Below are 12,376 nucleotides of genomic sequence, written 5' to 3' on the forward strand. Positions count from 1 at the left end.
TGATTTTGATTGTAGATTGGTCTTGGCGGTTGATAATTATTCTGATAATTATTTCCAGGCCTTTGGTTCATGTATGAAACATTCTCTCTTTGTTCCATTGTTTGTTCAATACTGAGACAATCTTTTGTCAAATGTGGTCCTCCACACTGCTCACAACTAATTCGTATTGAGTGGATATCTTTAGTCATCTTTTCCATTCGTCTCTCGACAGCATCTATCTTCGCAGAAATGGAATCTAAGTCATGGCTAGAATCGGCTCTAGCTGCTTTAGATGATCTAACGATATCTTTTTCTTGATGCCACTCATGTGAGTGGGAAGCTGTGTTATCAATAATTTTGTAAGCGTCAGTTGCGATTTTGTTCATAATGGAACCACCAGCTGCTATATCGATATCTTTTCTTGTAGTGATGTCACATCCTTGGTAGAATATTTGTACTATTTGACAGGTGTCTAAACCATGTTGCGGACATCGTCTCAACAACTTTCCAAATCTTGTCCACGCTTCATATAGAGTTTCATTTGGCTTTTGTGTGAACGTAACAATTTCTCCTTGAAGTCTTACGGCTTTAGATGCCGGAAAGAATTGTTTAAGAAATTTTTCAACTAAAACATCCCATGTATCAATCGCCCCTTCAGGTAACGATTCTAACCAATCTTTGGCTTCTCCCTTTAAAGTCCATGGAAATAACATGAGGTATATCTGTTCATCCTCCACTTCTCGGATTTTAAATAAAGTACAGATCCTATTATAGGTACGAAGATGTTCGTTTGGATCTTCCTTCGGCGCACCACTAAATTGGCATTGATTAGTTACCATGTGTAGAATTTGTTCTTTGATTTCATAATCTGGCGCATTAATGTCTGGTTGAGTAATTGTGTGACCTTGGCCAGTGCGTTTAGCTCGCATTCGGTCTTCCATACTTAGAGGTTCCAGATTTTCCATGATTGAATTTGTTGAATCTGAATCACTAGAGGATTCTGATTTAATGGGTTGTTTCTCGACAATCTCCGTTTGAATGATTGGTGGTTCTGGAGGAAAGATTAGTGGTTCAGGATCTCTGAATTGTCCCTGAATATCCTCTGGATTCTCAATTGTGAGGTTAGGTTCAAAAAATGGATTATCGGAAATTTGAATTGGAGTACATGGTAGACTAGATGACGATTCTAAAGAAAAATCAACGGCGACAATATTGGCTAGATGTCTTGATCTGGTTACAGGTGGTGAACGTATAAAAGGTGGTGAACGTTTTGCTCGGTGCATTCACTGAATATCCTATTAGTTATAAAATAAAAATTATATAAGTTATCAAATTAATATATTTTTCTTATTTTTCCCACGTTTTAAATAGCCAATAGATGCAGCAGATAGCCAGGACCCTTTAAATCGGAAGCCCACAACTCGCCACTAACAAATCCAACTATTACTACGAACCAGAAAATTTTGGATGTCTATCAATTTAACCACTTAAAATAATTTTTCATTGAAATTTAAAGAAATTTTAGAGAAGAAATAGAAAATTCTATATCCTAAAAACTAGTGCGTCGTGAAATAAGAAAGAAAAAGAATGCGTCGAAAAACGTCGAAAAGTAAAAGGTCGAAAAATAATAAAAAGAACGTAGAGCGTCGAAACTTAAAAGTCTAAAAACTAAAAATTAAAAGTTACGTCTAAAGATATTAAAGCTTACAGAAATTCTATATTCAAAACGGTAATAACTTAAAAAAGTACTAAAATCTTAGAAAATATTAAGGCGATAAGTGACGTCGTAAAATTCTAAGGTGTCTAAATTTTAATCTAAAGAAAAAGCACTTAAGGGATTTTACGGCAAAGCCTAAAAATCTAGAAATAAAAATAACTATAGCAAAAACTGTGACTTAAAACTAAATACGAACAAAAAATACAAATATTACGCTAAAACAAATAAAAAGATACAAAATATAAAAATAAACTTAAAGTTGTAAAAAGTACAATTTTTATAAAAATATTATTTTTATATTATTTATTTGTAAAAGTATTAATTTTTATAACTAATAAAACTAATTTAAACTAAATAATACAAATTAATTAAATCTAAAATTAATTAATATAATATACTAACCTTAATTAGGTTAATAATAATAATAATTAATTAATTTAACCCTAATTATGTAATAAATGCGTACTAGGTTTCCTGTCACAGCAGGTCATGCGACCGCATGAATTTTAAACGTGCGGGCCATGCGATCGCATGAAAATAGATACCAGGCCAGGAGTTGGGCTTCGACAGGCTCGGCCCAATTACTTTTTTTATTTATTTATTTTTAATTTTTTTTTGTTTTTATAATTATATAAAGTATAATAAATAAAAACTTATATTTTTTTTACAAACTAAAATAAAAATAGAAATATTTTATAATTTATATATTTTAAACAAACTCTTAAAAATATATATATTTTGTTTTTCTTTATATATTTTTGTATTTTTAATTTTTAAAAAGTATATTTTTATAAAAAGAACTTAATAAAAACTTTAGAAATTTTTTTTTATAGCGTTGCACTTTCGGCGTTTAGCTTTTCCCGGCAGCGGCGCCAAAAATACTTGATGTTATGTGAGGTGTATACGGAATAGTATTAATTTTTACTAGGAAATACTATTAAATACGATACAATTTTACACAAGTTATTTATTTATTTATAGAGTGGATATACCTAAACTTTGCTACAACACTTATAGGCAGTGTACCTAATCGTACAGTAGTATAGTTTTTAGTAAGTTCGGTTCGTCCACAGGGAACTCGCCAAGTTTAACGCTATATTTTTAAAACCATATTTGTATAAATATAAATCTATATATCAGTAATATTATTATTATAAAAGGGGGTTTTTTACCGTTTAATGACCGGTTTGTCGATTTTAAAACTTAAGTCGCAGTTAAAACCTAATGTAAAATCTTAAAAATAAATATAACTTAATTTAAAGCGAAAAGTAAATAACGATAATGAAATTGCGATAAATAAAAGTGCGATAAATAAAATGACAATAAATTAAAGTGCGATAATTAAAAGTGCAATTAAATAAGAAATAAAAGAATTATGCTTATTTAAACTTCCGTAATCATGATGTTTGACGTGTTGATTTTAGTTTATTACCATGGGTTAATTGTCCTTTGTCCTGGATTATTCAATATGTCCATCTGGTTTTTTTCCATAACATTCCATCAGTCATAAATATAAAGTGCTAGTGTCCTCGTCAAATTATCCTTATATCCGAAGTCAAATATTCCAACTAATTGGGGACTTAAACTATAATTACACCAAGTGTCTTTGTATATAATTCATGTAGTGACCCGAACTTTTCCATATTTATATATATAAATGAAATTGATATTTACATGATTAAGTGTTTCCAACATGTTAAGCAATCAAACTTGTTAAGACTTGATTAATTGAAATAGGTTTTATATAGACAATTGACCACCCAAGTTGACCGGTGATTCACGAACGTTAAAACTTGTAAAAACTATATGATGTCATATATATGGATATATATATATAGTTAACATGGTATTATGATAAGTAAACATATCATTAAGTATATTAACAATGAACTACATATGTAAAAACAAGACTACTAACTTAATGATTTCGAAACGAGACATATATGTAACGATTATCGTTGTAACGACATTTAATTGTATATATATCATATTAAGATATATTAATATATCATAATATCATGATAATGTAATAATTTAACATCTCATTTGATATAATAAACAATGGGTTAACAACACTTAACAGGATCGTTAACCTAAAGGCTTCAAAACAACATTTACATGTAACGACTAACGATGACTTAACGACTCAGTTAAAATGTATATACATGTAGTGTTTTAATATGTATTTATACACTTTTGAAAGACTTCAAGACACTTATCAAAATACTTCTACTTAACAAAAATGCTTACAATTACATCCTCGTTCAGTTTCATCAACAATTCTACTCGTATGCACCCGTATTCGTACTCGTACAATACACAGCTTTTAGATGTATGTACTATTTGAAGGTTTTTTGTATGCCCGAGAGACATATTTAATTAATGTGGCTAATATGTTATGATCCAAGTCGGGTCATACCCAATAACAAGCTTACCGACACCTTAATCGTATTTAATCTTAATGAATGGATCATTAAATCAATACGCGACACTTGGATTTTAGAAAATAAGTTTTCTAAAATATTATTACTTGAGATAAATTATTTGGATAATTTATATGATGAGGATTTAATTATTTATAGGTTTTAAATAATTAAGTTGTGTTATATTTTATAAAAGGGTTTATAAAAAGAAAGTAACTTAATAAATATCTTGTTTTATAAAAAAAAAAAACTGCATTTTATAAAACCCATGATGGGTGGCGGTTTTGGCATGACCAAGAGGTCTTACCCATGCTATTTTGTTACTTTTAAGATGACACAACACCACATACACATGCTTAACTAGTCCACCCATGCATTGACTCAAGTAATACAAGAATACATGCAAAAACACTCTCTTTTCTTGACTTACTGCATTCTGGCCGAAATTTGTAGCTAGAAGAGAGAGTCCTTGAGCTTGTTTGGAAGCTTATCTTCAAGTGTCAATAAATCCTAATCATAGTATTAGGTGTTGGTGTAAAGTTTGGGGTATAACCACTTGAGGTTTCATTGTTTTAAGGCTACATTCATCATCATTCTTTCAACTTGCTGTTGTCCATAAAATTGGGTGCAAAAGGAAAGAGCTTTGAGCTTGTTCAAAGGTGATTAAGGTTCTTAAATACCTTACAAGTTTAAGGGTGGTGTTGGTGCATCAAAAGCTTGGGCTTTTACACAAATTGTTCATCTTCTTGTTCTTCAAACTCACCCTCAATTAACTTGAGGAGGTAATACATCTTACTTCTTAATATATATATATATATATATATATATATATATATATATATATATATATATATATATATATATATATATATATATATATATATATGTATGTAAATATCTATCCATGACTTGATATTAATATGGAATTTAACTTAATTGCTTAACATGTTAACATGAACTTTACATATTTCTTCCGCTTGTTTTAACTACATTAAATTGGTATAATGATTAAGTTAACTATAAGAACATTTTGTTAATGAAACTTGTTAAATTCAATCACTATTGGTATATACACTCCAATGATCAGCTCTTAGCATCCCATGTGAGTCACCTAATACATGTGGGAACCATCATTTGGCAACTAGCATGAAATATCTCATAAAATTACAAAAATACTAGTAATCATTCATGACTTATTTACATGTAAACAAAATTACACATCCTTTATATCTAATCCATATGCCAACGACCAAAAACACCTACAAACACTTTCATTCTTCAATTTTCTTCATCTAATTGATCTCTCTCTGATGGAATTCAACATAATAACAAGTTTCTTAATGTTAATAGAATCATGAAACCAATTCATTTTAAGTTATAACAAGGGGAAGCATAATTACTAAGAAAACAAGTTTATGTGCATAACCATTTTAAATTGAATTCCATGTAATATCAAGTCATGAATCATATGCTTAGATATAACAAAAGGGAAGAAGATTCATACCTCCTCAAGCTAGTTGATGGTTGTTTGATACAAGAAGATGATGAACAAGTGTGTTAAAACCCCAATCTTTTGATGCACCAACACCACCCTTGAACTTGGTTATGTTTTAGACACTTAATCACCTTGAAACCAAGCTAGAAACCCTCTTCTTTTGAACCCAAAATTCTGGACAGCAGCTTGTCAAAAGATGATGATGAATGGAGTCTCAAAACTATGAGACCTCAAGAGATAATACCCCAAACTTTTTCCCAACACCTAATACTATGGTTAGGATTTAATGATACTTGATTATCACTTAGAAAAACAAACTTTTGAACCCTTTTTTTCTGCAGAATACCCACGGCCAGACAGCAAGCAGGAACCAGTTTTATTGCTCGTTTTTGTCACTAGAATATGTGTAATGCATGTGGTTTTAAGTCTCCAACAACTCCTACCTCTTCTACCCATGCTCATGAGGAGTTGTACTACTTAAAAGCCACAAAAGAATAAGCATGAGTGGACTTCTTGGAGTCCCAAAATTTGCCCACCATGGGAGTATTATAATCATTATTGTAATTGTTTTATAAAACTTTGTTAATACAATTACAAAATTGTTAAATAAAACCATGCATTATTTATGTTACTTACATTTTATAAACCTTTTATAAAATATAACATAATATAATCATTTAAACCTATAAACAATTATATATAAATTATCCAAATAATTTATCTCAAGTGATAATACTTTAGAAAACCAAATTTCTAAAGTCCAAGTGTCGCGTATTTACTTAATGATCCATTCATTAAGCTTAAATACGTTTAAGGTGTCCGTAAGCTTGTTATTGGGTATGACCCGAATTGGATCATAACATATTAGCCACATTAATTTAATATGTCTCTCGGGCATATGAAATACCTTCAATCTCCCACTTGCGCGAGAAACATAAGAAATTAATGTAAGTGATGGATACCACCTAACGACCGTCCATCACCCCCAATATGTTATGACTTTGTGCCATTCAATAACATCATCTTTTTCGAGTTCCCATCTCGAATATGAATAGGTGAATCTTTCATTACATCCTTTTATCCTAGATGTCATGTTAAATCCAAGAGACACAGAGTGATCACTCTCTTCTAGATTTAACTTTATCAGGCCTTAAACATCTGACTCTCAACAAATAAGAGGGACAAATTCCATCTTGACTACATACATCCTAAATATAGACCTTGTATTATACCTGAGCTCTTCCTTATGAACTACCATATTTCAGAATAGCGAAGGAAAGAATCAAGGCACAATACTTGGTAAATATCCGAACCCAATATGTATCTCAGGTCAGAGGATACAATGATATTCGCCTTTACTCAAGATTACATGTGATCAACCACAAAGGCTCCATTTAGTAAATCTTGAGGGCGGGTCTTCCAATATTTGTATTCCACAAATATCTATGAACCTTGGTTGCAACCTTGCCCCACATTCATCCCGTGAATGTATACTAATCCAAGTTCATAATAGTCTAAACCTCACACTTGTTCCCACAAATGTGATCGACTACGGAATTTAGAATAATTACTTATTCATGGATAAAATATGCAAAATAGGAACATGACTCAAAATAAATTAGTACCATAATTATATTGATGAGTTTGACCAATTTCGTTCCGTTACAATACTTAAAATAGATCATGACCAATCACTAGAATATCGAAGCCCTAAAGCACAAACATGTCCTGCATGTTTTGATCCATGTAAGAGCTTCGTGAGTGGATCCGCTATGTTAAGATCTGTGTAAACTTTGCGAATACATATCTTTCCATTTTCAACTTCATCCCTTATGTAGTTGAATCTCCGCTCAATGTGACGGGTCTTTTGGTGAGCACGAGGTTCCTTGATTTGAGCAATCGCAGCCTCGTTGTCACAAAAGATCTCAAGAGGGTCCTGAATGGAAGGGACTACTCCTAAGTCATCGATGAATTTATTCATCCATGCAGCTTCCTGAGCTGCCAATGAGGCAGCAATGTACTCTGACTCTGTAGTGGATAATAAAAAAACATCCTGTTTTGAACTCTTCCAAGAGACCGCACCTCCATTTAACGTGAAGACATAACCGGATTGTGATCAAGAATCATCTCGATCAGTTTGGAAACTTGCATCCACGTAACCTTTTACAGTGAGTTCCTCCTCACCAGATCTATATATTAGAAACATATCCTTAGTCCTCCTAAGGTATTTCAATATACTTTTAACCGCAATCCGATGATTGTTTCCTGGGTTATTCTGGTATCTACTTGTCAAGCTTAGGGCGCATGACACATCCGGTCTGGTGCATATCATTGCATACATGATTGACCCAATAGCAGATGCATACGGGACTCTCTTCATTCTCTCTTGTTCATCTTTCATGGTAGTGCACTGAGATGAACTGAGAGGTGTTCCTCTTTGAATAGGTACCAAACCACTCTTAGAGTTCTCCATCTTGAACCTTTTCAAGACCTTTTCAATGTATGCACTTTGATTCAAACCTATCAGTTTCTTGGATCTATTTCTGTAGATCCCAATCACCAAAATGTATTGTGCTTCTCCAAGATCCTTAATGGAGAAGCATTTACTTAGCCAAGTTTTAACTCCTTGCATTGCCGAAATATCATTTCCAAATAACAATATATCATCCACATATAGTACAAGGAACATGATAGTGCTCCCACTAGCTTTCTTATATACACAAGCTTCTTCACCGTTTTTAATGAAGCAAAATTTCTCGACTTCCTCATTAAAACGATGATTCCACATTCTAGATGCTTGTTTCAATCCGTAGATTGACTTCTTTAACTTGCATACCCTTTTAGGATATTTCGGATTAACAAAACCTTTAGGCTGAACCATATAGACATCTTCCACAAGATATCCATTTAGGAAAGCGGTCTTGACATCCATTTGCCATATTTCGTAATCATAATGAGTAGCAATGGCAAATAATATCCTAATAGACTTTAGCATTACCACAGGTGAAAAAGTTTCATCATAGTCAACCCCTTGAGTTTGAGTGAAACCTTTTGCTACAAGTCTAGCTTTATATGTATCCAAGTTTCCATGTATGTCGGTTTTCATTTTGAAAAGCCATTTACAAACAACTAGCCTTGAGCCAGTAGGTTGTGTAACAAGTTCCAAAACTTGGTTGTCATACATGGATTGCATCTCAGCGTTCATGGCTTCCTACCATTTATCTTTATCAATCCTTGATAAAGCATCTTGGTAGTTTGTAGGTTCATCCAAATCAACCACATAGCAACCATCCATGAGAAACCCATATCTTTCAGGTGGATTACTAATCCTACCAGATCTGCGAACGTCTTGTGTATTTTGACCATCCATTTGATCACTTTCAACATTTTCATGTCGAGTGCTAGTGTCAACCAATTGTGTATCATCTACTTGATCTTGAACCTCTTCAAGATCTATCTTCCTTTCACTACTTCCTTCCGTTAGGAACTTAGTTTCAAGGAATTCAGCCTTCCGAGCAACAAATACATTCTGCTCAGAAGGATCATAGAAATAATATCCCATATTATCCTTGGGATATCCTATGAAGATACACTTCGTGGATCGAGCATTCAACTTATTAGGGACGTAACGCTTAGGATAAGCTTCACATCCCCGTACCTTTAAGTATGATAGAGATGGAGGTTTTCCAAACCACATCTCATGAGGAGTTCGTTCCATTTTCTTGGTTGGGGTCATATTTAAAATACGAGCCGCGGAGCATAGACAATAACCCCAAAATGATAGAGGCAATGAGCTTCTAGCCATCATTGATCGAACGATATCCATTAGGGTTCGGTTCCTCCTTTTGGAAACTACATTAAGTTGGGGTGTTCCAGGAGGAGTGAGTTGCGAGATAATCCCACAACTTTTAAGATGATCTTGGAAAGCATCGCTTAGGTATTCACCTCCTATATCGGTACGAAGTACCTTGATTGTCTTATTGAGTTGATTTTGTACTTCGTTTTGATATTCCTTGAATGCTTCAAAATTTTTGTCCTTGTATCTCAATAAGTAGACATATCCGAAACGACTAAAGTCATCAATGAAAGTAACGAAGTATCTTTCACCATTCCTAGTTATGGGCTTAAAGGGTCCACATACATCGGAGTGTATTAATCCCAATAAGTCCTTAGCCCTTTCATAGGTCCCTTTGAAAGGTGCTTTAGTTATTTTGCCTTGTAAACAAGATTCACTTACATCAAACGAGTCTAGTTCATTTGATTTCAAAAGGCCATTCTTTTGAAGTGTATGCATTCGATTCTTGTTTATGTGACCAAGGCGACAATGCCATAAGTAGGAATCACTCAAATCCCTTTTGAGTTTCTTGGTGTTTGCATGGTATATTGAGCTATTGTATGATGTGTCATCATGAACCAATTCATAAATACTATTCGAAGGCGAAGCCTTAAAATAGAACACATTATCTAAAGAAACATAGATATCATTATTAATAAAATTAAGATTAAAACCATATTGTTTCAAACGGGATACATAAATAATGTTTCGAGATAAATCGGGTGCATACAAAACATTTTTCAAAATAAGCTCCAAACCACTTGGAAGCTTTAAAACAAAGTCTCCATGAGCTTTCACTTGCACCCTTGCTCCATTTCCCATGAAGAGACTTGTTGTTCCCGCATCTTGATTACTTCTTTTGAACCCCTGCAAAGAATTGCAAATATGAGTTCCACATCCTGTGTCTAATACCCATGTATTTGAAGAAGTAATACTAAGCTCAATGTATACCATATATACATTACCTGAGGTTTGTCCTGTATCCCACTTTTCCTTCAACTCCTTAAGGTAAACCGGGCAGTTTCGTTTCCAGTGACCCATTTCACCGCAATCGAAGCACAGATCTTCCTTAGGGTTAGCTTTACCGGCAACCTTTTGCTTCTTGTTGTTGGTTGGGGTAACCATCTTCCCATTTCCCTTGCCCTTGCCTTGATAGGCAGGTCCTTTCCTCTTAGCTGCCTTCGGCTTAGAAGTGTTTTGGTTTTTGGACCCACCTTCATTGATCATAAACGTGGGTGAAGCCCTTTTACCCATGCTCGCTTCAGCCGTCTTAAGCATGGCATGTAATTCGCCAATGCTCTTATCCCATCCATTCATGTTATAATTTAACACGAATGTGTCAAACCTCTTTGACAATGAGTTAAGGATAAGGTCCATGGCTAATTCATTAGACACATTGCAATTTAGACGGTTTGCTCGATCAATCAGGCTTTTCATCTTAAGGACATAAGATGAAACGGATTGGGTGTCGTCCATCCGACATGCATGAAGCGCTCGGACTGTTTTAAAGAGCTCGACACGAGCTTGTTGAAGGAACATCTCCTTCAACTGTGTGATCATGTCATATGCACTATGATGCTCAAAATCCTTTTGGAGTTCAGGTATCATAGTCCCAAGCATGAGGCAAGAAACTTGCAACGAATCGGTGCAATATTTCTCCCAATATGCCATGCCTTCCGTATCATCCTCATCCGGTTGATCGGGAATGGGGTCTTCCAACACATACGCCCTGTCCTCAAGTTTGATGACAATTCTTAGATTGCGAAACCAATCCATGAAGTTCGTATGGTTGATTTTTTCCTTTTCGAGGATTGACTTCAACGATAGGTTGTTAAAGTTGATAGGTGCGTTTGGAATGTTGTTGTTGTTATTGGCGGCCATCTACAAAATTTAACAAAGTTATTTAAGTATTAATTTTAATTTAACAAACAATACCCTGTAAATCCAATTGATATTTATTATATTTTAGAATCCAACGGTAAACCAAATTTCGGTTAGGTGACCTTTATCCCGTCATTTGATTTAGCTAGGTAGTCATTATATGACAATTGCAATCCTTTTGCAACTTCTAAGTTATGGGATCATGCAATCCTTTTGCATGGCATATTATCCCATCAACGCCTATTTGTTCATCATGCTTCGGTGACCTTAAGTTCATGATTTCCAAATCAAGTCGTTCTACATGTGTAAACGTGTAAACTTAACATACAAGTGGTTAGGAGACCTTTATCCCACAAGTGTGCAAAATTTACCTTAATCATATTAGTTTGCTCATAACGGTTAGGTGAACTTTATCCCATCATGAGTTCCATAATACGCCTAAGTGTCACACAATAGGATGGCGTTAAACTTGTTTACCTTGTTGTTAAAGGGATTTTAAGTTTTCATTATTTCTAGTTTGAGAAAACTTTTATGCCATACACCAACATGCATTTAGTGTATGGTACTTATGAAAATCCATTTTCATGTCATGTAATAATGCCAATATTATTACTTTGATATAAACCTTTTATATGTGCAATCCGTTTCTAGTTCTTAATAACCATTTATTAATGTCCTTTTACCATTTCAATTTAACCGATTAAATTGTGGTTTGGTAAATTTCATGTTGTTAATAATTTAACCAATTAAATTGTAGTTTTGCTTATTGTTAACTTGTGTGATAACTTGTTATAGTAACATACACAATCCACAATCATACAAGAAATTAAAACAACCACGCATGCAAAACATGTAACGACCCAGAAATTTCCGACCAAATTTAAACCTTAAACTCTACATGTTTCTGACACGATAAGCAAAAACTTTAATTTTGAGTCTAGAAAGTCTGAAATCTATATTAGGATAATCAGTTACCCTTTGGACCATGCTCAACGATTCACGAACAACTATGTACATCGATATGTATAAATAATATATAGTTATAA

General features: G+C 33.5%; 1 non-coding gene across 1 annotated transcript; it reads left to right on the forward strand.

Moving 5' to 3' along the window:
• The first annotated feature begins 453 nt into the window (after positions 1–453).
• Positions 454–560, forward strand: LOC139856415 (small nucleolar RNA R71). Its single transcript, XR_011761897.1, has one exon. It is a non-coding gene; the product is annotated as a small nucleolar RNA R71 (small nucleolar RNA).
• Positions 561–12,376: the final 11,816 nt, after the last annotated feature.

The sequence above is a fragment of the Rutidosis leptorrhynchoides genome, chromosome 6 (assembly GCF_046630445.1).
Source record: "Rutidosis leptorrhynchoides isolate AG116_Rl617_1_P2 chromosome 6, CSIRO_AGI_Rlap_v1, whole genome shotgun sequence".
In the NCBI taxonomy this organism is placed as follows: domain Eukaryota; kingdom Viridiplantae; phylum Streptophyta; class Magnoliopsida; order Asterales; family Asteraceae; genus Rutidosis; species Rutidosis leptorrhynchoides.